Source organism: Capricornis sumatraensis, chromosome 6, assembly GCF_032405125.1.
Source record: "Capricornis sumatraensis isolate serow.1 chromosome 6, serow.2, whole genome shotgun sequence".
NCBI classification, from domain to species: domain Eukaryota; kingdom Metazoa; phylum Chordata; class Mammalia; order Artiodactyla; family Bovidae; genus Capricornis; species Capricornis sumatraensis.
Genome location: NC_091074.1, coordinates 92,597,739 through 92,623,762, shown reverse-complemented (window position 1 = coordinate 92,623,762; position 26,024 = coordinate 92,597,739). Strand labels below are relative to the sequence as shown.

The 26,024-nt window shown below is 40.8% G+C and overlaps 1 protein-coding gene and 1 non-coding gene across 2 annotated transcripts in view; both read left to right on the top strand.

Annotated features, from left to right (window-relative positions):
- Positions 1–26,024, top strand: part of ZNF484 (zinc finger protein 484) — a 358,371-nt gene that overhangs the window by 258,699 nt on the left and 73,648 nt on the right. The window lies entirely within an intron of this gene.
- On the top strand, positions 14,218–14,322 carry LOC138081603 (U6 spliceosomal RNA). Its single transcript, XR_011145050.1, has one exon. It is a non-coding gene; the product is annotated as a U6 spliceosomal RNA (small nuclear RNA).

Sequence of the window (26,024 nt, the reverse complement as noted above, 5' to 3'; positions counted from 1 at the left end):
TGGTAAAACACGTGTTTTTTTTTGTTGTTGTTGTTGTTGTTGTTATATCTGAGATATTTTATATGTTATATTATGAGATTATGGATCTTATTTAATCTTTTTAGCAGTCAGGTGGGTGTATTTGTTCAGCTTCCTGTCAGGATCTTCCAAAGCATCCTGGCCAAAATGGGGCACTGACTCATGCTCCTTTATTGCAAATGGGTAGAGTAAAAGTTCAGATCCTTCATCACCTCATTGTCATCTGTCTGGGAAAGGTGGGGCACTGACTCACATCACATTGTTGTCTTTGAGTGATGTATGATCAACTCACTGCTTGGCTCTACTGCCTCCCAGGTGGGAAAGAAGAGTGAGCAGAAGGCTGACTTACACCATTTTGTTGCTGTGGGTAGGGGTAAAGGGTCAGCTCCCCATGGGGCCCCACTGACATAAGGCGAGGGGAGAAGCAAAGCATGAACTTCCTCTCACTGCACCGTTCCATTCTGCCTCTCTGATGCCAGATAAGGTAGAGAGTTAGCTCCCCAATAGGCCTTGATGACAGGGGTAAGAGAGGTGAAGCCTCGTTGTAACTACCTCTGCTTTGTGCAACCTTGTGAAGTTTCACTGTTGCCGTGTGGGAGTGGAGGATCAGTTCAAGGCTTGACCCCACTGATGTTCTCCTGAAGAAGCAGGGGGGAATCAGGCCACTGCCTGCATCTAGGAAAGTACAGAATTTCAGCCCTTTCAATACTGCTCTTTCTTTCCTTATTTGTGTCTGGGTTTTAAAAATATGATGGCTTTGCTTTGTGAGATCTCCTGTTTTTATTCTCCTCTCTCATTTCAATTTAAATCTCCTCTTTTCATCATCTCTGTTTTCCTTATCACGCTTGATTTTGATTCAATCGCAAGCAATTTCTTGCAGGTCAGCCCCAGCAGGTCAACTCAGAGTTCATAGCAGTTATATTGCTCTCTCTGTTTTTATTCTGTCTTAACATAGGCCCCTTGCACCAAAGTGGTACTGGAGACAATAAACTTCCTTTTAGAGCTGCTGTTCTCAAACTAGCCCATCTCATTGTTTCCCTTGCATTCTCTTACACAGATGCTACTAGTGTGCAGATGGTGTGTCTCTAAACCCATATTTTGAGATTTATGGGGATATCTTGTCATCTTTTTTCCTTTTTTTTTTTTTTTTGGTAAATTTATCCCTGATGCTTGATGTTTAATTTTGTTTTGATATCTAGTTGTTCTGTTTTTTTATGTAGTAGTTTAGAATGACTAAACAACTTTTTTGCCACTTTCATTGTCTTCCCAGAATCTCCTCTCTCTTTCTATTCTTCATTTTCTATCGTTCATTCTTCTCAGAACAGTCTGTGTGGTACTCTCTCTCCATTGTTTCTTCATGGATAATGTGGCATCACAGGTATTTGCAGGTTATCCAAACAGAAGAGAGAATTCTCATTTTGAGTCAATGACTGATTTAAGCCATCCCTCCCACAAGTTCAATGATGATGTGCTCAGTCGTTTCAGTCGCGTCCGACTCCAGCCTATGGACTGTAGCCGCCAGGCTCTTCTGTCCATGGGGATTCTCTAGGCAAGAATACTAGTGGGTTGCCATGCCATCCTCCAGGGGATCTTCCCAACCCAGGAACTGAACCCATATCTCTGGCATCTCCTGCATTGTAAGCAGTTTCTTTACCCACTGAACCACCTGGGAAGCCCATTAGCGCATTAAGACCCCCTAAACCTTGTTCCTATTAGCTCATGGTATCGGAAAGAGGAGAAGTAAACCTACACATCTGTCTCCTGACTGCCTTCCTAAGGCAAGTAACTGATCTGTTATCAACTGCACACAGGCCCTGAATGCATAGTTTCTCTAGTCCTACAGAGCTCCTTAAACTGCTGTTGTAAGGGACATATGCAGTAAGCAAGGGCACCAGTATAAAGACAAATGCTAATTGAATAGTGTCAGAGCAGCATTTCACATACTCCCACCAAGTACAGGCTATGGAGTAAGTGAAGAACAGAACCAGGACAAATCATGTCCTAGAGCAGGGCTGGTGGGCACTGAGAGTAGGCTGTGCAGGAGTGTCCTGTGCACTAGCAGGAAGCCAAGAGATCCACTCCACACCATGTTTCTACCAAGAAATGGGAAGAGCCAGGTCTAACAGGGAAACATTCTATAAAAAAAAGAGTGCAGTTCATGGACTCTGAATGCACATTTATGGCATAAAAGAATTTCAAATCTCTGTTTTCATAAAGCAAAAATCTCAAGTCTTTGCGATTGAGTTTCACATTAACTGGCGCTTTATTTGCTTAAAACCTAAGCATTGTCAGTTTGAGAAGTAATCCACTGAGATACATAGCTCTCTCCATCTAAATTCTAGGGTTTCTTCTTTTGATCCTTGATAAAAAATTTTTTATCCAAGAAACAGAATAGATACATGAACCATTAGAGAATGAAACAGGGAATCAAGAAAGATTTAAGTTTTGGTGGCCCTTACTTTTTTTAAAAAAAGTTCTTTAAAGACTGTAGCAAAATAAAAGGATCACTGGCTCCAAGTCGCCTAGAGACAACAAGTGATGAAACTAAAACAAACAAGTAAACCCACATCCCTAAACAAGTTTGCTGCTGCTGCTAAGTCACTTCAGTCATGTCCAACTCTGTGCGACCCCATAGATGGCAGCCCGCCAGGCTCCCACGTCCCTGGGATTCTCCAGGCAAGAATACTGGAGTGGGTTGCCATTTAGGCAACCTCAATTCCCTGCCCTGCCCCATGATAAAAAACATGAATACTTTAGGTAGCAGTTCAGAATTTATCTTCATCTCTTACCTGCCCCATCAATGGAAGTTCAAAGTCATGATTTTTTTTGGACATCCATATTTTTGTATATAGAATATAAACTCATATTAGATGATAACTAATTTTTTTAAATTCAGGTCCAGAAAGAATCAACAACTTTTAATTAAAACCGTCTACATTTTGATTACTGTTCAACTTGCTTCCATTTAGCAAAAAGCAAAATTTCGTATGTTTACCTCAAATCTCATTGCTTTACAACTGTGGCATAACTTCCATTAAAAATAAAAAGGTGAAGTAGTCAATCCAGTGATTAATTTAACATGGCTTTCATTGGGAAAAGGGGGGAGGGGGAAGTGGGGGTCATGACGAAGAGGAGACCAATAGACAAAAAAGGTAAATTAAACATACAATTGTTTCCTTTAAAAAAAACAAGAAAAAAATTATCATTTCCAATTATCAATTATTATCAATGGTGATAACTGAAGTAAAGGAAACTTCAGCTAGTCTTTTACAACCAACAGTGTGGAAAGATGGGATGTATTTTTCAAGTTTAAAATTTCTATATTGACATTAACATTTTATAATTAGGCATAATGTAAATATGCATCCAGTTAAAATTAATACATAAAACTCTTGCCACATAACTAAGACCAAAAGACTGATTCTTCCCAACTAATGCCTTTGCAATTTTTTAAGTCAGAGGCTTGGTTCCACAGTTGCCAAGCAATAGAGATTAAAATGAGTCTAAAAAAGTCATCTTTTAAAATGAAATAGAAAATAATTTTATCAAGAAATTAGTTTCTCTAGTTGAGAATCAAAGGATAATTCAGAATCCCTTATTAAAGGAAGCCTATCCTTCTTTTAGAAATGGCCAATTTTCCATTCGTACTCATGCTTAAAAAGAATTTATCATGTGAAATTTGCATAAGAAAATAATGAAAAACTTACTGGTAAAAGGCTACTAATATGTCTTCCTTATGGTTACTAATAGATAAATATGCTCTAATTCTAAAGAATTAAGGCTGCTTCATTCCAATAACTCAGCAAGTAGTTTGTATTTTGGGAAACTAAAAGATCTTCATGATCCAGATAACCATGATGGTATGATCACTTACCTAGAGCCAGACATCCTGGAATGCAAAGTCAAGTGGGCCTGAGGAAGCATCACAACAAAAAAAGCTACTGGAGATGATAGAATTTCAGCTGAGCTATTTAAAAATCCCAAAAGATGATGCTGTGAAAGTGTTGCACTCAATATGCCAGCAAATTTGGAAAACTCAGCAGTGGCCACAGGACTGGAAAAGGTCAGTTTTCATTCCAATCCCAAAAAAGGGCAATGCCAAAGAATGTTCAAACTACTGCACAACTGCACTCATCTCACACACTAGCAAAGTAATGCTCAAAATTCTCCAAGCTAGGCTTCAACAGTATGTGAACTTCCAGATGTTCAAGCTGGTTTTAGAAAAGGCAGAGGAACCAGAGATCAAATTGCCAACATCCGTTGGATCATCAAAAAAAACACAAGAGTTCCAGAAAAAACATCTATTTCTGCTTTATTGACTACTTCAAAGCCTTTGAATGTATGGATCACAACAAACCATGGAAAATTCTTAAAGAGATGAGAATACCAGACCACCTGATCAGCCTCCTGACAAATCTGTATGCAGGTCAAGAAGCAATAGTTAGAACTGGACATGGAACAACAGTTCAGTTCAGTTCAATTCAGTCGCTAGGTCGTGTCCGACTCTTTGCGACCCCAGAATCGCAGCACGCCAGGCCTCCCTGTCCATCACCATCTCCCGGAGTTCACTCAGACTCACGTCCATCGAGTCCCTGATGCCATCCAGCCATCTCATCCTCAGTCGTCCCCTTCTCCTCCTCCCCCCAATCCCTCCCAGCATCAGAGTCTTTTCCAATGAGTCAACTCTTCACATGAGGTGGCCAAAGTACTGGAGCTTCAGCTTTAGCATCATTCCTTCCGAAGAAATCCCAGGGCTGATCTCCTTCAGAATGGACTGGTTGGATCTCCTTGCAGTCCAAGGGACTCTCAAGAGTCTTCTCCAACACCACAGTTCAAAAGCATCAATTCTTCGGCGCTCAGCCTTCTTCACAGTCCAACTCTCACATCCATACATGACTACTGGAAAAACCATAGCCTTGACTAGACGAACCTTAGTCGGCAAAGTAATGTCTCTGCTTTTGAATATGCTATCTAGGCTGGTCATAACTTTTCTTCCAAGGAGTAAGCGTCTTTTCATTTCATGGCTGCAATCACCATCTGCAGTGATTTTGGAGTCAAAAAAAAAAAAAAGTCTGACACTGTTTCTACTGTTTCCCCATTTATTTGCCATGAAGTGATGGGACCAGATGCCATGATCTTAGTTTTCTGAATGTTGAGCTTTAAGCCAACTTTTTCGCTCTCCTCTTTCACTTTCATCAAGAGGCTTTTTAGCTCCCCCTCACTTTCTGCCATAAGGGTCATGTCATCTGCATATCTGAGGTTATTGATATTTCTCCCGGCAATCTTGATTCCAGCTTGTGTTTCTTCCAGTCCAGCATTTCTCGTGATGTACTCTGCATAGAAGTTAACTAAGCAGGGTGACAATATACAGCCTTGACGTACTCCTTTTCCTATTTGGAACCAGTCTGTTGTTCCATGTCCAGTTCTAACTTTGGCTTCCTGACCTGCATTCAGATTTCTCAAGAGGCAGGTTAGGTGGTCTGGCATTCCAATCTCTTTCAGAATTTTCCACAGTTTATTGTGATCCACACAGTCAAAGGCTTTGGCATAGTCAGTAAAGCAAAAATAGATGTTTTTCTGGAACTCTCTTGCTTTTTCGATGATCCAACGGATGTTGGCAATTTGATCTCTGGTTCCTCTGCCTTTTCTAAAACCAGCTTGAACATCAGGGAGTTCACGGTTCACATATTGCTGAAGCCTGGCTTGGAGAATTTTGAGCATTACTTTACTAGCATGTGAGATGAGTGCAATTGGGCGGTGAGGTGAAGGTGAATTCGCTCAGTCGTGTCAGACTCTTTGTGATGCCATGGACAGTAGCCTGCACCAGGCTCCTCCATCCATGGGATTTTCTAGGCAAGAGTACTGGAGTGGGTTGCCATTTCCTTCTTTTGAGCATTCTTTTGCATTGCCTTTCTTTGGAATTGGAATGAAAACGGACCTTCTCCAGTCCTGTGGCCACTACTGAGTTTTCCAAATTTGCTGGCATATTGAGTGCAGCACTTTCACAGCATCATCTTTCAGGATTTGAAACAGCTCAACTGGAATTCCATCACCTCCACTAGCTTTGTTCGTAGTGATGCTTTCTAAGGCCCACTTGACTTCACATCCCAAGATGTCTGGCTCTAGATTAGTGATCACACCATCGTTTTTATCTGGGTCGTGAAGATCTTTTTTGTACAGTTCTTCTGTGTATTCTTACCACCTCTTCTTAATATCTTCTGCTTCTGTTAAGTCAACAGACTGGTTCCAAATTGGGAAAGGAGTATGTCAAGGCTGTATATTGTCACCCTGCTGATTTAACTTATATGCAGAGTACATCATGAGAAATGCTGGGCTGGGTGAAGCACAAGCTGGAATCAAGATTGTTGAGAAAAATATCAATAACCTCAGATATGCAGATGATACCACCCTTATGGCAGAAAGTAAAGAACTAAAGAACCTCTTGATGAACATGAAAGAGGAGAGTGAAAAAGCTGGCTTAAAACTCAACATTTAGAAAACTAAGGTCCTGGCATCCAGTCCCATCACTTCATGGCAAATAGGTGGGGAAAATAATGAAAACAGTGAGAGACTTTTTTTTGAGCTTCAAAATCACCACAGATGGTGACCGCAGCCATGAAATTAAAAGATGCTTCCTCTTTGGAAAAAAAGCTATGACCATCCTAGACAGCATAAAAAGCAGAGACATTACTTTGCAAACAAAACTCTGTTTAGTCAAAGCTGGGGTTTTCCCAGTGGTAGTGTATGGATGTGAGAGTTGAAAAATATCATTATGCTGTTGGACAATATCTTTATGTCTTTATACTGAGCTCCATAGAATTGATGCTTTTGAACTGTGGTGTTGGAGAAGACTCTTGAGAGTCCCTTGGACTGCAAGGAGATTCAACTAGTCCATCCTAAAGGAGATCAGTCCTAAATATTCACTGGAAGGATTGATGCTGAAGCTGAAACCTCAATACTTTGGCCACCTGATGGAAAGAGCTGACTCATTTGAAAAGATCCTGACACTGGGAAAGACTGAAGGTGGTATTGGGGTCCAGCCCCAGCAGAATCCAGGGGTTCCCTCAAGATGGACGGAACTGGAGAGAGAGAGAGATGGGGAGACGAAGCTTAAGTGGAACAGGTCTGTAACTTTATTTTTAAAAAGAGCTTTTATACCTTGGGTTGTACATAGCGGGGAATGGAAGATGCAGAGTCATGCAGGGTCAGCAGTTCTGACCCTTATCGAAACCAGGCTTTCTTTCTGCATACCTTTCCATATACAAAAGTCTTATGTGATTTACATCATCTTCTGGCCTGGAGGCCTGTTAACATTTTATGGCCCTTTTTTCTGATAAAGTTTTGTCAACCAGAAAACTTATTTTCTCTAAAAGTGTTTTTTCTCTAAAGTCTGGTGCCACTCTCTGAAAGTACTAAATAAAGTTACATTCCTATGGGGCAAAGGTGCAGTGGGTTATAGCAAAGAAAAAAATTATTAACTCAAAAGTCTAATGTTGCTAACACCAAAGCTACTACTTATTTTTCCTACACACCAACTATATTAACTAATATACTCCCAGGCACACAGTGGGTAAGGGATATGGAAACTTGGCAGCAAGCATTGGCTCAACAATGAAATCCTTCACCAGCACTCTTCTAATAATTTTTACTCCTCAAAGGGCTCTCTGCCTATTAGGACTTTAGAATGTTTAAGTTCCCCTGCCTTTCATGGTTGGGAAGTTGTGAACAATCATGTGCATTAGTTGTAAGAGTATGGATAGACCTGCCATGCAAGTTAGAATGCTAACAGAGGGGTTTGAATTGAAATATTCCTTTCATGCCCAGGAGACTTATCAAGTAGAGCCCTAAGTTGATTTTCTCCAGAGAAAGGTGGTCAGGGATAGCCCCCTGTTAATGCCAGAAGAGTTGGAAAGGCATAATATAGTAAACAGTAGACAGACAGATTTTGGTATCGGGGTAGATGCTCGAGCAGGTCCAGGGAGTCCCTCGAGTCCTGATCCACCTTGCCTGTCAGGTCTCTCCTCATGACCTTGTCATGGGTGGGATCTCATGTGCTGGCTCCCAGCAAGGTGGGAGGAGAAGGGGATGACAGAGGATGAGATGGTTGGATGGCACCACCAACTCAATGGACATGAGTTTGAGTATGCTCCTGAATTTGGTGATGGACAGGGAAGCCTGGTGTTGTGCAGTCCACCGGGTCGCAAAGGGTCTGACTCAAATGAACTGAACTGAACTGATAGTCACTTTTCTCACAGCCTTTAAAATCCTGCTGCTCACAGAAAACTGTAGAATCTAAAATATAAATTCACTTTTCATGAATTTAGGTCCTTTGGACTTAACCTATTTTTTGGTCACATCAAACAATGTACATAAATGTCAAGTAATTGACTAAATTCTGAACACTTTTAATCTAAATATGATTTTCCACATTTTATTAGATCTCTGATAATGTGTTGTTAGAATAAGCACACACACACATCTCCAAAATATTTCATTTTATGCAATCCAGGCACTTTTTATTAAATTAATAAGAAAAGTTTAATACTCAGATGGAAATGCAAAAGATCTAAATAATTAAAACAATTTTATAAAATAAAAATAAAGTTAGAGAACTTATATTATTTGATTTTAAAAATTACTATTAAACTATAGTAATTGGAATGGGCTGGGAGGTTGGAGGGAGGAGACATACATATACCTATGGTCAATTCATGTTGATATATGGCAGAAACCAACACAATATTGCAAAGCAATTATCTTACAGTTAAAAGTAAACATTTTTAAAATGTCAAAAAACTATAATTATCATGATAGTGTGATATTGGCATAAGGATGGACCTACAGAACAATAGAGCAGAATGCCAAATCCAGAAATAGACACAAACATTTATGTCTGTTCAATTAATTTTCTATACAGGAGCCAAAGTACTTCAATGAACAATGATAGTCTTTTCCATAAATAGTGATGGAATAACTGAATATTTGTTTAGGGAGAAAGCTTAATCCTTACCCCATACCCTATATTATGCATAAAAATTAACACAAAGTGGATCATAGCCCTTACTTTAAAGGTTAAACATATAGTTTCTAAAGGGTGAAAATTTTTTATAACATTGATTTCTTTACAAATAACATTAAACAAAAAGAAAAAAATCAATAAATTAGACTTCATCATAATTAAACCTTCTGCAATTTGAGAGAGTCTCTTAAGAAAACAAAAACTAACCATGTGATGAAAAGTTTTATATACCATGATCATCGATGTCAAATCCTGGTTATGATACTGCACTATAGCTTTGCAAAATATTACCATTGGAATAAAATGGGTACATCTCTTTACATTTCTAGAATCTGCATATTAATCTATCAGTTTAGTTCAGTTCAGTCACTCAGTCGTGTCCAGATCTTTATAATTATTTCAAATTAAAGGCTTAATCTAAAAAGAGCACATCACAGACTGAGAGAAAACATTTGCAAAATATATATCTAACAAACAGCCTATATACAAAATATATTTCAAGATTTTAGAGATTAAAAAATAAGATGATGAAACTTAATAAAGGTAAAAAATTTGAACAGACCACGTACTGGAAAAGTTGCATACAAATAATGACAGGAAAATAAGTTCAACATAATTGTCTATCCCAGAGATGCAAGCTAAATCTCCATCCAACTGAGTGGCTAAAATTAAATGACTGACACTTTTCTGGTTCCAGGCTAGATGTAAGCACATGCCCCTATCTATGTTTCTCACACTGCTTTCAAAACAAACAACCAAAATAATTCTAGACGAAATTTTTAAAGCAAGCAACAAAAGATTCCAGAAGTAAAGGGAAGAAGATAGATTGTATAGAGACCTTGAGACTAGAGAAAAACCAGTGGTGATTTCCTGTAGGTTTTGTTTGTTTGTCTGTCTTTGTTTTTTGCCTTACATATCATAGCCTGGGCACTTAAGAGTCCTGTGACTTGGAAAGAACAATGGGCAAAAAGAGAAAAACTTCCAGAAAAAGCCCACTTTCTCCAGCATAAGTACCAGGAAAAAGGACAAAAAACTTTTGACCATTCCTTCCCAATTTAGGAAAACATAAAAGAGCACACACAAAGACACACACACTCATTTCTTAACTGTCACTGGCCATTACAGCTGCAAGGATTGTAGGCAGTCTTGTCTTTTATCCAACTCTGCAGTAACAGGGAGGCACCTTCTTGTCAGCCATGGAGCTGACATGAAGTCCTGACACTCATTCCTGACAAGTAGTAATGGAGTAGCACTTTGCATTTACAGCCATGGAGACTCTGGGCAAAGACTGATTTTCAGTCTCTTCCCTTCAGTAACTAGGTGGAACTCAGCCCTTGCCAAAAGACCACAGACTTTGGGAACACACTTGTCTTTCATCACTGATCTGCAATAGCAAGGTGGTGTCCCTTTCCCTCCACATGGGACGCTGCAGCTGCAGAGAATACCAGCAAAGTTCTGTCTGTGCTTACCACCCTTCAGAAAAAGGGATGCCCCTCTCGACTAAATAAGGGGGGATGGGGGTTCAGAGGACTATAGAGAGAACTGAACTAGAGAAAGGAATTTTCTTAATCTTTGCATGAAGTCCTGGGCAGAACTCTGAACGGCCCATGCATAAACCAAAAAAATAAGAAAAGGTTTAGGAACTGAACACTGATGTGGACTTCTGCCCAGGTTTCAAATGCTGTCATAATTTTAAAAAATTAACAGTTAAAAAAAAAACAAACCCTGAATTTTGAAATAAGGAGCTCATGATATGAGCCACAGTCAGCTCCAGGTCTTGTTTTAGCTGACTGTATAGAGCTTCTCCGTCATCATCTCTTGGGTTGTTGAAAAAGTTTGCTATGAACAGTGTTTTCTTGACAAAACTTTGTTACTCTTTGCCCTGTTCATTTTATACTCCATGGTGAAACTTGCCTGTTATTCTAAGTGTCTCTTGACTTCCTATTTTGGCATTCTAATCTGCTATGATGAAAAGGACATTTTTAATTTTTTGAGTGTTAGTTCTAGAAGGTGTTGTAAGTCTTCATAGAACCAGTCAAGTTCAGCTTCTTCAGCATCAGTGCTTGGGGCATAGACTTGGGATTACTGTGATGTTGAATGGTTTGCTTTGGAAATGAACTGAGATCATTCTGTCATTTTTAAGATTGCACCCAACTACTGAATTTCAGACTCTTTGACTCTGAGGGCTACTCAGTTTCTTCTAAGGGATTCTTGTCCACAGTAGTAGATAAAATGGTCATCTGAATTAAATTAATCCATTCTCATCCACTTGAGTTCACTGATTCCTAATATGTCAGTGTTCACTCCTGCCATCTCCTGCTTGACCACATCCAATTTACCTTGTCATGGACCCAATATTTCAGGTTCCTATGCAATATTGTATTTTACAGCATCAGACTTTACTTTCACCACTAGACACATCCACAACTGAGCAATGTTTCTGCTTTTGCCCAGCCACTTCATTCTTTCTTGAGCTATTAGTAATTGCCTCCCACAAGGGATCAGTTACACTGGGGCTTCCCAGGTAGCGCTAGTAGTAAAGAACCTGTCTGCCAATGCTGGAGACTCAAGAGACATGGGTTCAACCCTCGGGTCAGAAAGATCCCCAGGAGGAGGGCATAGCAGCCCACTCCAGTATTCTTGCCTGGAGAATCTCATGGACAGAGGAGCCTGGTGGGCAACAGTCCATAGGGTCGCTGAGAGTCGGACGCAATTAAAATGACATAGCATGCACACAGACTTCCTCAGTAGCATATTGGACATCTTCCTGGGTGTCTTGTGGGGGGAGCTTATCTTCTAGTTTCATATATTTTTGCCTTTTCATACTGTCTATGGTGTTCTTATGTCAAGAATGCTGGAGTGGTTTTCTATTCCCTCCTCCAGTGGACCATGTTTTGTCAGAATTCTTCACTATGACCTATTTGTCTTGAGTGGCCCTGCCCCTCATGGCTCATAGCTTCAATGAGTTATGCAAGCCTCTTCATCACACAAGCCCCTGTGATATATTAAGGAGTTTGTTCCACTGTCTTTTGATATTTTTCAAGTGACTTCATGCTTCCATCTTTCCAAAATTTTTATCTTTTTGAGCAAAGAACACTTCCAGGTACCTTTTATATTCTTCCAGGGAATTGAAATTTTTTCCAATAAGCAAATTTTGTAAAGACAAAAATAAATGGGAATCTGAAGGTGTAACATCTGGTAAATATAGCAGATGAATCAGAACTTCCCAGACAAGCTGTAACAGTTTTTGCATGATCATCAAATAAACATGAGGTCTTGTTTTATCCTGATGGAAGATTATGCATTTCCTGTTGCCAATTCTGGAAGCTTTTCTGTGAGTGCTGCTTTCAGTTGGTCTAACTGGGAGCAGTGCTTGTTGGAATTAATTGTTTAGTTTTCCAGAAAGAGCTCATAATAGAGGACTGCCTTACAATCCCACCATATACACAACATCACCTTCTTTGGATGAAGATCAGCCTTTGGTGTGGTTGGTAGTGGTTTATTTGACTTGCCTCGTGATCTCTTCCATTTCACATTATTGTATAGCATCCACTTTCCATCACCCATCACAATTTGTTTTAGAAAGGGAACATTTTCCTTATGTTTCAGTAGAGAATTGCATGCAGAAATACAGTCAAGAAGGTTTTTTTCACTTAACTTATGTGGAACCCAAACATTAAAGTGATTAACATAACCAAACTGGTGCAAATGATTTTCAATGTCTGATTTGTATATTTTGAGTATGTCAGCTATCTCCTGCATGGTATAACATTCAGTTCAGTTCAGTTCAGTCACTCAGTCGTGTCCAACTCTTTGTGACCCCATGAACCGCAGCATGCCAGGCCTCCCTGTCCGTCACCAACTGCCGGAATCTACCCAAACCCATGTTCATTGAGTCAGTGATGCCATCCAACCATCTCATTCTCTGTCGTCCCCTTCTCCTCCTGCCTTCAATCTTTCCCAGCATCAGAGTCTTTTCAAATGAGTTAGCTCTTCACATCAGGTTGCCAAAGTGTTGGAGTTTCAGCTTCAATACCAGTCCTACCAAAGAACACTCAGGACTGATCTCCTTTAGGATGGACTGGTTGGATCTCCTTGCAGTCCAAGGGACTCTCAAGAGTCTTCTCCAACACCACAGTTCAAAAGCATCAATTCGTTGGCGCTCAGCTTTCTTTATAGTCCAACTCTCACATCCATACATGACTACTGGAAAAACCATAGCCTTGACTAGACAGACCTTCGTTGACAAAGTAATGTCTCTGATTTTTAATATGCTGTCTAGGTTGGTCATAACTTTCCTTCCAGGTATAACATTGATTGTTCTTAGTTAATGTCTCAGTTTGATTGCTATCAACTTCAACTGGTTTACCCAACCATGGAGCACTGTTCAGCAAGAAATCTCTAACACAAAACTTCGCAAACCACTTTTGACATGTTTGATCAGTCACAGCACTTTCTCCATACACTGCACAAATCAAGTTTTGTGTTTCAGTTGTGTTTTCACCTTTCTTGAAACAATAAAGGATAATATGCCAAAGTGTTACTTTTTTCTTTAATCTTCAACATTAAAATGGCTACACAAAAAGTCACCAATTTTGATAAGGTTTTTCTAATGCAATCTAATTGTTTCAAAGGAAGTTAAAGAAAAGTAAATGCTGCTAGAGCCATCATAAGAAGAACAAAAATTAAAGAACCTTTTGGCCAACCCAATAAATCACAGAGAGAAAACGTCCTGAGGGACCTATGGGACAGAAACCAAAGGTCTGACATTTAAATCATCAAAGCACCAGAAAGAGAGAAGAAAGAGTGTGAATAAATATTTACTGAATGAATATTTAAAGAAATAGTAACTGTGAAGTCCTAATACTTAGAAAAAGACACACACAAAAATCTAATGTCTGAGGAAGCTGAGCAAACACTAAAAGAAAAATCCAAATAATCTGTACCAAGACATATCAGAAGAAAATTTTTGAAAAATAAACACAAGGAAACATCCTTGAAAGTAGCCAGAGATAAATGAGGGTTAACCTACAGGAGAATAATGATTTGAGTAACAGTTGATTTATCATTAGAAATGATGGAAGCCAGAAAAGGCACAACATTTCAAAGTGCTGAAAGAATGAACTGTCAACCAAAGTTTTACATCCAGAAAAAAATATTCTCTAAGAACAAAGATGAGTGGTCGCTTCGGCAGAACATATACTAAAATTGGAACGATAGAGAGAAGATTAGCATGGCCCCTGCGCAAGGACGACATGCAAATTTGTGAAGCATTCCATATTTTTTGGAAGTGTAAAAAAAAAAAGAACAAAGATGAAATCTATATTTTCAAATGAAACAAAACTCAGAGAATCTGTCACCAGCAGATCTTCTCTAAAAGAAAGATTAAAGTAAATTCTTCAGACAGAGAGGAAATGAGAGCAAAAGAAAACCAAGAACACCCCAAATGGAGAAAAATCAACAGGAAGAGTAAATATATAGTTAATACAATATACTATGTTTTCTATCTTCTGAGGTTTTCCATTTTAGTGGGTGAAAGTAAAAATGATAACACTGTCTAATGTGATTCTCAGTGTAAGTAGAAATAATATTTAAGACAATTGTATTATAAAGAGGGAGGTTAAGGGCTGATAAAGTTTTTATATAATCTTTGAAGCAGTAAAATGTTGATACTAGTAGCCAATGATATGTTACAGAGATGGGAGAATGGATTACGAAAGATGAAAACAAAATTTAAAAAAACCAAACTATATGCTATGCACAAAATCTCACATGAAATGTAATGATTTAGGTAAGCTGAACCTAAAAGTACCAAAAAGATATAACATGCGAACACTAAGCCAAGAAACCTGGAATGACTATATTAATATCAGACAAAGTAAATTTCAGAGCAAAAAAATTACAGAGACAAAAACAACGTTATGTAACTATCAAATAGTCTATTCATGAAGAAAAGATAACAGTTCTAGATGTATATTCATCACACAACAGAGATTCAAAATACAGTAGATGAAGTAAAATCTGACAGAATTGAGAGGAGAAACGGACAATAGATTATAGTTTGGATGTTGGGCTTTCCAGGTGGCGCTAGTGGTAAAGAACCCTCTTGCCAATGCAGGAGATGCAAACAGATTCAGGTTCTATCTATGGGTCAGTAAGATCCCCTGAAGGAGGACATGGCAACCCCCTCCAACATTCTTATCTGGAGAATCCCTTGAACAGAGGAGCCTGGAGGGCAACAATGAATAGGGTCACAAAGAGTCAGACGTGACTGAAGCGAGTTAGCACACACATAGTTTGGGATTTTAACACTCCTCCCTCAGTAATTGACAGAAGTAATGAACAGAAATTCAGAAGAGATAGAAAAGAATTGAAGGACCCTGTCAATCAACATAATCTAGGGAACTCCTTGGTGGCCCAGTGGTTAGGACTTGGTGTTTTCACTGGTGTGGACTGGCTTTGATTCCTGGTCAGAGAAATAAGATCCCACAAGCCATGTAGCATGGCCACACACACACACACACACACACACACACACACACACACACACACACAAGTAAAAAACCAGGATCTAATTGAAATGTACTGAACAACAGCAGAATACATCATTTCAAGTATACCTAGAAGATAAAGACAGTCTATGCCCTGAGTGTTCATTGGAAGGACTGATGTTGAAGCTGAAACTCTAGTACTTTGGACACCTGATGCGAACAGCTGACTCATTTGAAAAGACCTTGATGCTGGGAAAGATTGAAGCCAGGAGGAGAAGGGGACGACAGGATGAGATGGTTGGATGGCATCACCGACTCAATGGACAAGGGTTTGGGTGGACTCCAGGAGTTAGTGATGGGTAAATGGGAATTACCCCATTACCAAATCACCCCAAATTACCCAAACAGTGGGAAATTTAAAGAACAGTGGGCAATGTGACTATAATTAACAATACTTGAAATTTGCTATGAGATTTAATCTTAACTGTTCTCACCACAGAAAAAAAGAAAAAGAAAATGGTAACTGTGTGAGGTGATAAATATGTAAATTAGATTCTTTGTGGTTATCACAATATATGTGTAAATCAAAGTATCAAGTTATACACCTTGAATGTAAATGATTTTTATTTATCAATTATACCTTAGAGAAACTGGGGGTGATATAACATCATAAATTGAAATTTTAAAAAACATATTATTATTAATTACAATTCTCAAAAAAATAAAACAAATTTGATAAAACATGAGCAGGATCTGTATGGCAAAAAATACAAATGTTGATTAAAAAAATAGAGAAAACAAATGGAGATACATGCAATGTTCATAGATTAAAAGACTTAATGTAGCTCAGATTCCTGAGGTTTTGGAGTAAATTTTGCCTTTACCTCATGATAACAATCCTCCTTCTGAAAAGCAGCTTCTGATTTGCTATTGGATCCTAACAGACACTAAACTCCTGAACATGGGAAAGCAAGTGACTATGCGACCCAAAATATCCACCATTTACTTGTGTAATCTGCTTCACTGAATCAAAATAACAGATACATAAAGCTATTTCTTTGTTAAATGGGATAGCAAAATATAAGACCAGACCAGGGTTTCCCTGTGGTCCAGTGGTTAAGAATCCACCTGCCAATGTAAGGGACACAGTTTTGATCCCTTGTCCTAGAAGATCCCACATGCCAAGGGGCACCTGAGCCTGTGTGCCACAACTTCTGAACCCATGCTCTGGAACCTTCCAACAGTAACTACTGAAGCCCATCCACTGTATAGTTCATGCTCTGCAACAAGGGAAGCTACCACAATGAGAAGCCTGCTCACTGCAACTGAAGAAAACCCACACACAGAAACAAAGATCCAGTGCAGCCAAAAATTAATGAACTATATTTTAAAAAGAGACCAGACCAAAACAGAATCAGAAAGTATAAGTAAACTGTATAATAAAGTAGTTAACAGTATCATGGTATCAATACTTATTTTAGAAAACTGCTGACCAAAACCACCTGCATACATGGGCAGCCATAATGATAATCACTTGCAAGAGCTGTTTTGCAACAAGAGGTCTATATAAGGAATACGGTGCTGTAGCAGACACAACTGAGCGACTTCACTTTCACCTTTCACTTTCATGCATTGGAGAAGGAAATGGCAACCCACTCCAGTGTTCTTGCCTGGAGAATCTCAGGGACGGCAGAGCCTGGTGGGCTGCCGTCTATGGGGTCGAACAGAGTCGGACACGACTGAAGCGACTTGGCAGCAGCAGCAGCAGCAGTAGCCAAAAACTAACTGGGAGAATTCAGGAGGGGCCTAAAAGAGGGAGGAGATGTCAGTCCATATTCTACCAAACTCCCATAATCCTTCTCACTGAAATCCATCTTGGCTGAGAGATGCACACACCATCAGGAAGGACCCTGAGTCATACCGAATACAGGTCAAGCAAGGTGATTGGCCAGAGAAAACCTGGAAACTAATCCCATTACCATAAAATCCGAGATTATAAGCCACATGATAGAGCAGTTCTCCTGGTTTTCCTTACTTTGCTGCTCTCTGCCCGAATACCACTTCCCAAAAAAATATTTTGCTTTGTCAGTATGGGTGTCTCCTTGGACAATTAATTTCCAAGTGTTAGACAAAAGCCCACTCTCAGGCCTTGGAAGGGGTCCCCTTCCTGCAACACTTACTCTTATTGAGTCAACACATGACCCCCCAATACACCTTAGAGCCCCATGGGGAGTCCCCTATAAATATTTAATAGAGGATGAAAGAGTACTCTTCTTAGGTTACAGATGTGTCTGCAAGGGATGGTGGCAGAATGGTGACCCTAAAAAGCTGTAGTGAAGAGAAATCCTCCTTAGAGGGCAGAGTTTGGGGAAAGTGAAAGTGAAAGTGAAGTCACTCAGTTGTGTCCAACTCTTTGTGACCCCACGGATTGTAGCCTATCAGGCTTCTCCGTCATGGGATTTTCCAGGCAAGAGTACTGGAGTGGGTTGCCATTTCCTTCACCAGGGGATCTTCCAGTTCAACCCAGGGATTGAACCTGGGTCTCCCGCATTGTAGGTAGATGCTTTTACCATCTGAGCCACCAGAGTTTGGGGAGGTATATTTAATTGTCCACTTTGTTTGAAGGAAGATATGTTTAAAATCATACTAATTCCCTTGGACTGCAAGGAAATCCAACCAACCATTTTAAAGGAAATCGGTCCTGAATATTCATTGGAAGGACTGATGTTGAGACTGAAACTCCAATACTTTGGCTACCTGATGCAAAGAACTGACTCATTTGAAAAGACCCTGGTGCTGGGAAAGATTGAAGGTGGGAGGAGAAGGGGACAACAGAGGATAAGATGGTTGGATGGCATCACCAACTCAATGGACATTGAGTTTGAGTAAACTCCGGGAGTTTGTGATGGACAGGGAGGCCTGGCGTGCTGCAGTCCATGGGGTCGCAAAGAGTCAGACACAACTAAGTGACTGAACTGAACTGAGCTGATGTTTAAAATCATATTAATTCAAGATTAATGATTTAATGAGTTCACTGATGGTCTGTGCCTGGAAAATTATCAAGTAGACTTGGAAGAGACTATGTGGATGTACTTCTAAGAACCAAACAGAGAGGGAGGATACACATAGTCACTACTGGACAGGACAAGAGGGTGAAAAACAAGTAGAATTTGGGTATTTATTCCTTTGGCCCTCTATACTAAGCCTTGAGTTGGCCATTTTAATGTTCCTCTTCTGAAGACCGTAGCTCCACTTGGGGCAATTTCTTGTGAAGCTGTAGTAATATACCCAGCCCCCACCATAGGCCTTGTGGTGATAATGGCTCCATACAGCCACTAGTCACGGGGTGTGTCTCACCAACCCTGCCCGTATTTTATTAGATTTCTTTAAGTATCCCATTGTTTCCTAACAATTGAGCACAGCAACCCTGATCATAAACTCCACGAGAGTAGGGATTTTTCTCTCTTAATATTGTTTGTTAAAATCCCAGCATCTAGAATCATGTCTACCACACAGCAAGTTTTCAATAAATGTTTGTTGATCAAATATATGTATGGCCCACTTTCTCTCCATTAGAACACTGTAGACTTAAAAATAGTCACAACCTACAAACTGAGAGTTATGGTTTAGGTTTTTTCTGTTGTTGTTGGAATGTTTAGGACATGGAGCCTGGGAGACAGCATCTCAAGTGACCCTCAGAGAATTGTTCTGAGGAGGTAAGGGGAAGGAGTCAGGCCATATTCAAATTTGCAACAAAGGGGGCAGGTAGTCTGAACATCAAAGATTATTGTTTCAAGTTGAGAATTTAACACTATTCTGTGCAAGGGAAGGTGCGAGAGTCTGGGCTCACTAAAATCATTCCTTTCAGATCCATTTCAGCTCTCTGTGGCCAGCATCTTGGGTTTTCACATCCCCATCTTGGGTTTTCACTCTCCCTACAGGAAGTGGCTGCAGCCTGATGGCTATTAGATAGCAGGTATTCTTCTTCCTGAATTCCCTTAAGACTCACTGGCTCACACAGAAGAGTTGCAACACTCATGACTGTGACATCATTGTTTACTGATACGGCAGGAAATACTCCATTTCACAATATGAATAGCAATTCATTTGGCATCACTAATACTTAGTTTTCAAAAATGCATGTTATCTGCTATCTGGTGTTGGAATGGATGTGAGAAAACAAAATAAACTGATACAGTTTTTCTGAGGACAATTTGTTAGCGTCTGTTAAATATTTAACATTGACAGGGCCTACATGGAGGCTCATGGTTAAAATGGCTCATTATGTTGACCTCACAAAGAATGAAGTCACACTGACCCTTGAGACTGATCACATTGCTCAAGCAGACATTCTGTTTTCCCACTAGTGCCGACTTTCTCAAGGCTATGCAACCACCAGATTCCAGACCTCAGGTTACGTGAGCACAAGACCCTAGCTGCAGGCTAAAAATTAACCACCTGCTCAGAGAGTTTTTCATTGGCGAGGTATAAGAAGGACTTCATCAGGAAGAGAGGACACTGGTTCTTCTCAAGGGCCAGTCACTCTCTTGGTTTCCCCTTAATAAGTTTCCTTTTCTTGCCTATCTGGCTCACTCTCTTTTCTCTACACTTGCCTTACAAACGTGACCTTTTTTTAATGCCATCTGGCTTTCAGGATCTCGATTCCCCTGCCCAGGGATTGAATCAGGCCCTTGACAGTGAAAGCACAGAATCCTAACCACTGGACCACCAGGGAATTCCCACGTGTATACATTTTAACAAAAAAATTTTTTTACAAAAAAATGTATGGGCAATGATGTGTGCTATATATTATTTATAAAAGTGAAAACTGGAAACAAACTGAACATCAGTCACAAAGAGATTGATTAAATAAGCATGATATATCCCTACAATGCAGCCAAGGAAAAGAATGCTTTAGTTTTACATAGTCTGACTAGATGGGCTTCCCTGGTGGCTTAGACGGTAAAGAATCTGCCTGAAATGCAGGAGACCAAGGTTCAACCCCTGTGTCAGGAAGATACCCTGGAGAAGGGAATGGCTACCCACTCCAGTATTCTTGCCTAAAGAATTCCATGGACAAAGGAATCTAGTGGGCTATAGTCCACTGGCGTCGCAAAGAGTTGGACACAACTGATTGACTTCCACTTCACTTTCAACCTGACCAGATAACTGGATCAGGAGACACTTTGTGCAAAAACAAGCAGTAAATAAGTAGTGATCATGCTTTTTGAAAAACGCAGTTAGCTCTAACATAAAGTCTAGAAGTCAACATCAGTTAATATTGGTTTTATATGGAAGATGGGATAGAGAGTAGAGGGAAATTCCATTATCCAGCAAAGACTTATAATTTAAAGAGAAACATTAAAATACACTTACATTAAAAAATAAACAGGGTCAACTGAAGTGTTTAAAAGAAAACAGGCTTATTTAATAGCTCTGCTCAGCACAGAATGTAAGGACGATAAAATATCAAGTTGTGAAGCTTATTACAACACTAATGAATGTAGTCGGAATGACCATCTCCTGAACTGTCACATTTTGCTTTCCTGGTACAAGTTCAATGGTATTTACCTTAAAAGCTGCATTTAAAGAAAAAGAAGCGGATTTGATTGTTAACAAACCAACTGCATTGCTTATGGAAAATACATTTTTTTGTCCTTCCCAGAGAGTCCACATGACACCAAATAGGGTCCATTTTTGCAAAGATGGAAAATTCAATCTCATTAACGATATATATCCATGACCATCAGGAGTTGACCAACATAGAAGACTCCTTACCCAGCTGAGGTAAACCTAAATTCCTTTCACGCTGGCGTGGGGCCTAGCCAGGGAAGAGGGTCAAGGATGGGGTGTGGGATGTGGCAGGAGTTCAACTCCACTGGAGATGCGCCTAGATCCCGGCTGCGGGGAAACCCACCCTGTCTCCCAGTGAAGAGGAAAAGTTAAAATTTTACATAACCTCCTGCTCCTTCTGCCTCTGTAACTCAGCGTGCTCCTTGCAAAGTCTGGATCACGTAGGTCATGTAGTCTCAGAAAGGGGGGACTTAAAACACTAGGAACTGAAGCTTATCTCACTCACCCTTGTCCTACTCTTTGCAACTGCCCAGCCCCTGCAAACCTGCTTAATCATGCCTGTCCATGTAAAGGTCAGGCATCCCCCTCCCCATCTTGACTGCTGTTTCCAAGCATGCAAAACGCCTTAGTTTAAACCAGCGTATTAGCAGCTAGTGTTGCCCACTATAGTCTGTCTATAAAAACTCTGTAACCCTTTAGTTCTGGGCTCAGAGCTTAGAGTGTTAACTCCTTTGGGCCCGCTGGCGTAATAAACTTGACTTCTCCAACTCTCCCGAGTGTGGTGCTTGGTTTCTGCAACGCCAAGACCCAGGCGTGGGAGCATGCCCACAGACTCCTGTAGGGCAGGTGAGGACGTGCCCAGTCCAGCACTAGCACATCCACCTCTGGCGGGAAGACGCCTCTGGATCCGGCCAAGCAAGGCGGGAGAACACGCCCAGACGCAGGACTGAGGCGGATTCCCTGAACGAGGCATAGCGAGGCCGGAGGACGCCAAGAGGGAGCGGCGGCAGTGGCGGCTGGGGAGTGGGGAGCAAGGGAAGAGCCCGTTAGTGCCCGCTGAACTGTGCCCATTGCCCTCTCTGCTGGCCCAGAGCCCTGTCCACTCTGGCAGCAGGGAACTGAGGAGGCTGAGCACCATGGGCAGGGTGTTCCAGGCATGGGTCGGGCTGAGAATTTCCTAGGAAAGCTGCTGAAGCTTTATGTCTTTGCTCTCATAGATTGCACTTCTTGATGACTGTATTCCTTTTTTCACCTTATGAATAGGACCAAACTTTAAAAATCATTGTTATAGAAAAAATAATAAGTTTGATGTCAATTAATATTGACCTTATTAACTAAATTACATATTAACTTTAAATATATAAATATTTACTAGTAATTTGTATTAACATTAACTAGGATATAGTTAATATTAATATATATTAATATATTAGTTCTTATTTAGTTAATATAGTAACATATTGCACATGTTAACAAGCACAATATATGTAATTTAGTTAAAAGATGTCCCTATAATATTATTCTCATATGTACTTAATTTGGTTAAAAACAAACCAGGATGTTTACTTAAGGTGGCAGCAGAGTCATCTCTGATAAATACATGATTTTTGTTTTTGCCACACTGTTGTGGGAGCTTAGTTACCTGACTAGGAAACCAACCCAAGGAAGCTCAGAGTCTTAACCATGGAACTGCCAGTGCTTTTCTTGATAATCATTTTCTTATTTTGGATTGTGTGCATTTTCATACATTAACCATTTTTGAAATTCCTCTTTTCCCTTTCCTGAGATAAATTCTGTTTGTCTCAAATACTTTCTTTTATAGTATTGCTGTGCTCAATGTTCAAATGTCTTATTTGCCTTATTCCCAAAATGTGTTTTGACTTTTTTTGGCAACCTTGAGTTTTAATGGGAGCACTGATGGAAAAAGAATGCCTATTCTTTTCTTTGTATTAAAAAAATGTGAAAGACATAGTGATGGAATAAATGTTAGATATTAAAGCAGGACTCCAAGCAACAGTTAGAACCAGACATGGGACAACAGACTGGTTCCAAATTGGGAAAGGAGTATGTATTGTCACCCTGCTTATTAAACTTATTTGCAGAGCACATCATGTGAAATGCCAGGCTGGATGAATTACAAGCTGGAATCAAGATTGCTGGAAGAAAATATCAATAAACTCAGATACGTAGATGACACCACCCTTATTGGCAGAAAGTGAAGAGGAACTAAAGAGCCTCTTGATGTAGGTGAAAAAGGAGAGTGAAAAAGCTGGCTTAAAAGTCAACACTCAAAAAATGAAGATCTTGGCATCTGGTCCCATCATTTCATGACACATGGATGGGGGAAACAATGAGAGATTTTATTTTCTTGGGCCCTAAAATCATTGCAGATGGTGACTGTAGCTATGATATTAAAAGATGCTTGCTCCTTGGAAGGAAAGCTATGAACAGCCTAGACAGCATATTAAAAAGCAGAGACATTACTTTACTGACAAAAGTCGGTATACTTAAAGCTATGGTTTTTCCAATAGTCATGTATGGATGTGAGTTGGACTATAAAAAAGCTGAGCACCAAAGAATTGATGATTTTGAACTGAGGTGTTGAAGAAGACTCTTGAGAGTCCCTTGGACTGCAAGGAGATAAAATCGTACAGGAAATCAGTCCTGAATATTCATTGGAAGGACTGATGCTGAAGCTGAAGCTCCAATACTGACTCATTTGAAAAGACCCTGATGCTGGGAAAGATTGAAGGCAGGAGGAGAAAGGGGGGACAGAGGATAAGATGGTTGGATGGTATCATTGATTCAAGGGACATGAGTTCGGGCAAGCTCCTGGAGTTGGTGATGGACAGGGAAGCCTGGCGTGCTGCAGTCCATGGAGTCGCAAAGAGTCAGGACACAACTGAGTGACTGAACTGAACACATATTCAAGTTTCCCAATTTGTCTCCAAATGATTTATGAAAAAACTGCTATTTCAATCGGGAGCCAATAGAAGACCACCCCTCGCATTTGGCGGTTAAGTTAAAATTTAACCTGTTCTCTTCAGGATCTTTGAGATTCTGGGCAGGTTACTTTTAAGACACTGCTCTGCTGCTAAGTCGCTTCAGTCGTGTCCGACTCTGTGCGACCCCATAGACGGCAGCCCACCAGGCTCCCCCGTCCCTGGGATTCTCCAGGCAAGTACACTGGAGTGGGTTGCCATTTCCTTCTCCAATGCATGAAAGTGAAAAGTGAAAGTGAAGTCGCTCAGTCGTGTCCGACTCTTCGCGACCCCATGGACTGCACTAAAATGCATAAAAGCCTCCAGAGAGACCACCACTGTGGACGCGGAGGTCTATGGGAAATGTAGTCTTGAATCCGTCTGTTTCACCGCGCAGCACTCTGGGAAGAGCATTCTGGGCTTCTTCCGCGCGTGTGCAGCCGTAGCCCCGCCTCCTCACTCGTCTTCTCTGAACTCTAGGGGAGCGGTGTCGTTACGTGGGGTTCTGCTCGGAAAGTGAAGGGTGCGCACCTGGGGTGAGAGTGCGAGGGGGCGGGGGGTCAGCTGGGAGGGGGTGCCTTTGTGGCTAGGGGTGAGAGCGGAAAATCTTTGAAACGCACTCCCACCAACGCTGGTGTACATGCCCGAGCGGGCCCTCAGCCTGGGGAAGGCCAGTAAGGGGTGACTCGGGCCCTCGGGTTCCGAGGGTGCAGGTCGAGTTGGTCCGGTTAAGAGCAAGTGTTCAGTCTAGGCCTGGTTGTGTGGGACCTTGGATTTGTCCCCGCCTGCAGCCTGACAGGGGAAAAAATCCATGTCGGCGACAGGAGAGAGAGTGAATTTACACCCCTGATGATGGCCATGGGTCGGGAATGAGAACGCTAGCTCTGGAGCCAGAAAGGCCTGGGTAAATGCCAGGTCTGTCACCTGTAAGCAGGGTTACAGAAGGAACCTGGATAAGAGTCCAGTTTCTCATGTGAAAATGATACTAATGGTGACTGATGGCGTTGTTTTGAAACTTAGACCTAAGTCATCCCTTGCAAAGTATTTAGACAAGTGCCAGATAATGAGCACTGAATAAGTTCCAGTGCTATTATAGTTGGAAGACACTTTATTCTTTTTCATTGGACGGGTTTATGTAACCTCACGACCACTTTAACAAAAACGGAGGCTCAGGGTGGTGGATCGATTTGCTCAGGTCAAAAGTTAGTGGTGAGGGAATTCAGATTGAAGGGCAGATGTGCTTTACTTACAACCTAAGGCTTTATCTAAATATCACAACAGCCTAAAACCATCATTGTAGGCTTCACAACCCTTAATAAAGTGGCCTGCCCCTAGTTTCCAGAAATATAAGGAACGTGAATGTAGATGGGATCCTACCATGTGTCAGATGTGTTCTGGGAATTCTCCTGTCTCTTCCTGTCACTTGGGGCAGACAGAGGTTCCTGGCCCCTTCTGCATTGTCAGGAAGTCTCTCTTTTACATGTAGTATTATAATAAATTCCAAGAATTAGGCATTTGCTCCTAAAATGAATTTGTTTCTTAGATCCACATCCCACTTACCTTGAAATAAAGTGATCCTTGTGAGTTTGGAAGCAGGGAATCTCTGTAAAAGGGAGTCTTAGCTGGAACAGAGCATGCATAAGACTTTAGACCTCGCTCCAGAATCTCATAGCAGAGACAGACTGGGCCTAGAAAGGAGTAGATCCTAAACTTGCAAGAACAGAAGCTGTTTTTAATCCCCCTGCTCAGAATGAGCCAGTCTTGGTGATGATGCCACCTCCAGAAGCCACCAAACTCTTGACCGTGGGGAGTTTGGGCCATTGCTGAGAAGAGCAAAGTGAGCTGAGGTGGTCCAGGGGCAGGCTACTCAGGAAGAGACATTTTGTTGGAGAGCTTGTGAGGGTAAGGGCTGGGGGTAAGAAATAACCAGCAGAGGGAGGA